Source organism: Pseudorca crassidens, chromosome 21, assembly GCF_039906515.1.
Source record: "Pseudorca crassidens isolate mPseCra1 chromosome 21, mPseCra1.hap1, whole genome shotgun sequence".
Taxonomy (NCBI): domain Eukaryota; kingdom Metazoa; phylum Chordata; class Mammalia; order Artiodactyla; family Delphinidae; genus Pseudorca; species Pseudorca crassidens.
Window position 1 is genome coordinate 21,394,268 of NC_090316.1, and position 5,398 is coordinate 21,399,665.

The 5,398-nt window shown below is 37.9% G+C and overlaps 1 pseudogene; it reads right to left on the reverse strand.

The window, feature by feature from the left end:
• Positions 1-2,461: 2,461 nt before the first annotated feature.
• On the reverse strand, positions 2,462-2,864 carry LOC137216059 (complex III assembly factor LYRM7 pseudogene; annotated as a pseudogene).
• Positions 2,865-5,398: the final 2,534 nt, after the last annotated feature.

Below are 5,398 nucleotides of genomic sequence, written 5' to 3' on the forward strand. Positions count from 1 at the left end.
CAGTAGAAACCTAAATGGGGAGGCTTCTGAATGGGATGGCTACCCTGATTCATTCAGGCATTTCAGAAACTTATTAAAGTAACTTTTTACTTCTTTGAGTTGGAAAGTCTGCACAATCATATTTCAAGAATGGTTTGAGGTAGGCTTATCTTTTGCTTTTGTTTTTCTAACATTTTCATTCAAATTCTTGTTTTTCTTCAAAACTCACTACTAGATACGCAATGAATAAAGATACAGTATTCAAATCACTTGAAGATCTGAATACATCATTTCACAACACAATTATCGTTACTTAAGAACTCGCGTCATCTCTTCAGAGACCTTTCCTGCCTCTGCTGTCTAAATTAGACCCACTTCCCAACCACTCAACATCACTTTACAGTGTTAAATTTTTTCATGGCTTTATCACTATCAGACATTATTATCCATATGCGCATTTGTTTATTGCCTGTCTCCCACCACTAGAATAGAGTTCCATGAGAAATTTTTTTTTCCATGAAAAATTTTTATAGTGATAAAGAAAATTAACTTTACTTATTAGAAAATTAGAAATTTATTTATTGGTAATTAGAAATTTACTTATTAGTAAATTAGAATAATTGATTGTAGTGTTAAAATTTGTCAAATGCTTTAATTCTGAACTATTTATAAGAATATTTATATACAAACCATAACAAAGTAGAGTACGACAAACACATGACTCTATTCAAGTCAAAGTATTTTCTCAATTCTGAGCTTGCTCCTGTCACTTCAGTTTTTAATTTTGAACAAGGGCGTTCTGTGTTTTGAGAAAGTGCATGATTCACATAGTATCATATTTAAGTGGAAGGAGAATCAATGATCTCCAATAAAGTTAAAAAATATATTTTCCAACCAATATGACTCTTTCATTAGATTTTTAACTTTTCTATATTAAACTATGTTTCATGTTAAAAAGAATCATACTTGCATTCATGGATGATCTAAATTGCTGGAACTAAGTTTAACACTTATATAAACCCGTGGTTGATCTAAATACAATATAGAGTCAAATATATATGTGTTTTAAACTCATTTATGTGAATATTTGCCACAAATAAAAAGTGAACAAAATTGTTAGGAAATAGAGGAGACAGATACAAAGATCAGGAGGAAGAACATTTTAGATAGAAGAAAAGGCAAGAACAAAAGTTTCAGGGGCGGGAAAGAATGGAGTATGTGTGAAATACTCATAGGTTGCCAGAGGAGTTAAGAATGGAAAGGTGAGCAAGAACAAATCATATAGGGCCTTGTGGGCTGTAGTAAGGAGTTGGAGTTTTATCTAAGATAAATAAATGGCAAGTTACTGGAGGGCTTAAGCAAGGAATGACGTGATCTGATTTATGACTTAAAAATATCACTGTGGGGCTTCCCTGGTGGCGCAGTGGTTGAGAGTCCGCCTGCCGATGCAGTGGACACGGGTTCGTGCCCCGGTCCGGGAGGATCCCACATGCCGCGGAGCGGCTGGGCCCGTAAGCCATGGCCGCTGAGCCTGCGCATCCGGAGCCTGTGCTCTGCAACAGGAGAGACCGCAACAGTCAGGGGCCCGCGTACCGCAAAAAAAAAAAAAAAAAAATCACTGTGGTCCCTTTGTGGATAAGGGATTATAAGAGGGCAAGAATTAAATTAGGAAAATCAGTTAAGATGCTATTATAATAGTTTAGGAAATAGATAACGAGTAGGAGTAGGATGGTATAATTGCAATAGAGGGAAAAGGGTGGTTCAACTAGTGGGCTAGCTGTGGGGAATGAGGAGAAAAGGATGGGACTTATAGACTTTGGGCCTGAACAACTGGTTGGATAGTACCATTTACTTGGGTTGAAAGTCAAGAGTCTTGCTTTGGATGTGTTAAGTTTCAAAGGCCTATTAGACATTTAAGTAGTGTTATTGAAAAGACAGTTAGACATACTAGTCTGGACCTCAGTACTAGAAAATATAAATTTGAGAGTTATTGGCTTAGAGGTAGGATTTAATAGCATGGGCCTGAATTAGCTTAGCAAGAAGAGACGATCAATAGAGAAGGGAAGAAGGCCCAGGGCAAAAACCTGGATTTAGAAGTCTTGTAGAGGAAGAGAGGTCATCAAAGAAGACTGAAGAGTAGCCAGAGAAGTAGAGGGAGAACCAAAAGAATATGATGTCATAGAAGCCAGTGTTTCAACAGTTATGATCAGCTCTGTCAAATCCTGCTGAGAAGCAGAGTAAGATGCAACAAGGAAACGAATTGCTGTATTTGGCAGCATGGAGCTTCGAGGAAGCCATGGGATGGACGCTTGACTAGAATGGGAGGAAGAGAGGATGTGATGTGAGGGAGTGGAAATGAGGGAAAGAGACAGAGACCTCGAGTCAAGGGAGGGTTTTTTTTTTTTTTTAAATTATGAAACTATACTCTAATGCACTCATTTTCAATATGCCATTTCAGAGAAAAATATTTGCATTTCCAGGAGTTTAGCCAGAGTTATATATTTTAAAATTAAAAATGACAAAGACTTAATTTTATTCTAAAAAAATTCATTGTTTCTGAGTTGGTGCATCACAATATGGCAAATTTTCTATAAGAAGGTCTTTCCTAGGGACCAATTTCAGCATAATGTGGTCTGTGTGAATACCTTGTATAACAGATGTTCTCAGTATCAATCCAACATTAGAACCTATTTTTATTAGTTCTTCTGTTTTCTTAGGAGAAGTTTCACTTCTTTACATTTGAATTCTTTGTTTATCTTTATTCTGGCTGCTTCTAATGCCATAGCATCATTATTAAAAACTTGTTGTCTGGTCCTGTGCAGTGTTTTAAAGAGCTGTAAAACCTTGGCCGCCTGACCCATGGCTCTCCTCACCGCTGCGGCTACTTCTCCTAAGGGAGGGTTTTTAACTGAGGGATATTTTGCAGTCGGTTTCTATGTTGATGAGAATTACCTAGTGTACAGGAAGTTATGATGATGCAGGGGAGACAGGGGATATGGGCTGAAACACAGTCTTTGAGCTGGTGAGAGATGATGGGGCCCAGAGTGCAGGTGGAGGTGTGACCTTGTGATAGGAATAGGGACACCTTGATGCTGTCACAAGAAGAGGCAAAGCTCTGGTAGATTGTGGTTGGTGGCGGGAAGATGAGGGAGTTTCTGTTGGGTTGCTTCAATTCCGCAGCTGAGAAGGAAGAGGAGAAAAGAGAAGACGTGAAATACTCAGATGTCTTGGATATTGGGATATTGTTTACAAGGGAAATGTAGCAGAACAGCTGAATAGCAATAAGTATGAGTTTTATTTTTTTAACATCTTTATTGGAGTATAATTGCTTTACAATGGTGTGTTAATTTCTGCTTTATAGCAAAGTGAATCAGCTATATATATATACATATATCCCCATATCCCCTCCTTCTTGCATCTCTCTCCCACCCTCCCTATCCCACCCCTCTAGGTGGTCACAAAGCACCGAGCTGATCTCCCTGTGCTATGCGGCTGCTTCCCACTAGCTATCTATTTTACGTTTGGTAGTGTATATATGTCCATGCCACTCTCTCACTTCGTCCCAGCTTACCCTTCCCCCTCCCCGTATCCTCAAGTCCATTCTCTAGTAGGTCTGCGTCTTTATTCCCATCCTGCCCCTAGGTTCTTCAGAACCATTTTTTTCCCCCTTAGATTCCATATATATGTGTGAGCATACGGTATTTGTTTTTTCTTTCTGACTTACTTCACTCCGTATGACAGACTCTAGGTCCATCCACCTCACTACAAATAACTCAATTTCGTTTCATTTTATGGCTGAATAATATTCCATTGTATATATGTGCCACATCTTCTTTATCCATTCATCTGTTGATGGACACTTAGGTTGTTTCCATGTCCTGGCTATTGTAAATAGAGCTGCAATGAACATTGTGGTACATGACTCTTTTTGAATTATGGTTTTTTCAGGGTATATGCCTAGTGGTGGAATTGCTGGGTCGTCTGGTACTTCTATTTTTAGTTTTTTAAGGAACCTCCATACCGTTCTCCATAGCGGCTGTATCAATTTACATTCCCACCAACAGTGCAAGAGGGTTCCCTTTTCATCACACCCTCTCCAGCATTTATTGTTTGTAGATTTTTTGATGATGGCCATTCTGACTGGTGTGAGGTGATACCTTATTGTAGTTTTGGTTTGCATTTCTCTAATGATTAGTGATGTTAAGCATCCTTTTGTGTGTTTTTTGGCAATCTGTATGTCTTCTTTGGAGAAATGTCTATTTAGGTCTTCTGCCCATTTTTGGATTGGGTTGTTTGTTTTTTTGATATTGAGCTGCATGAGCTGCTTGTAAATTTTGGAGATTAATCCTTTGTCCGTTGCTTCATTTGCAAATATTTTCTCCCATTAAGGAATCCAAATCAGAAAAGAAGTAAAGCTGTTACTGTTTGCAGATGACATGATACTATACATAGAGAATCCTAAAGATGCTACCAGAAAACTACTAGAGCTAATCAATGAATCTGGTAAAGTTGCAGGATACAAAATTAATGCACAGAAATCTCTTGCATTCCCATACACTAATGATGAAAAATCTGAAAGAGAAATTAAGGAAACACTCCCATTTACCATTGCAACAAAAGAATAAAATACCTAGGAATAAACCTACCTAAGGAGACAAAAGACCTGTCTGCAGAAAATAAGACACTGATGAAAGAAAAGATGATACAAACAGATGGAGAGATATACCATGTTCTTGGATTAGAAGAATTAATATTGTGAAAATGACTATACTACCCAAAGCAATCTACAGATTCAGTGCAATCCATATCAAACTACCAATGGCATTTTTCACAGAACTAGAACAAAAAATTTCACAATTGGTATGGAAACACAAAAGACCCCGAATAGCCAAAGCAGTCTTGAGAAAGAAAAACGGAGCTGGAGGAATCAGGCTCCCTGACTTCAGCCTATACTACAAAGCTACAGTAATCAAGAGAGTATGGTACTGGCACAAAAACAGAAATATAGATCAATGGAACAGGGTAGAAAGCCCAGAGATAAACCCACGCACATATGGTCACCTTATCTTTGATAAAGGAGGCAAGAATATACAATGGTGAAAAGAGAGCCACTTCAATAAGTGGTCCTGGGAAAACTGGACAGCTACATGTAAAACAATGAAAGAAGAAGACTCTGTAACACCATACACAAAACTAAACTCAAAATGTGTTAAAGACCTAAATGTAAGGCCAGACACTATAAAACTCTTAGAGGAAAACATAGGCAGAACACTCTATGACATAAATCACAGCAAGATCCTTCTTGACCCACCTCCTAGAGAAATGGAAATAAAAATAAACAAATGGGACCTAATGAAACTTAAAAGGTTTTGCACAGCAAAGGAAAACATAAACAAGAGGAAAAGTATGAGTTTTAGAT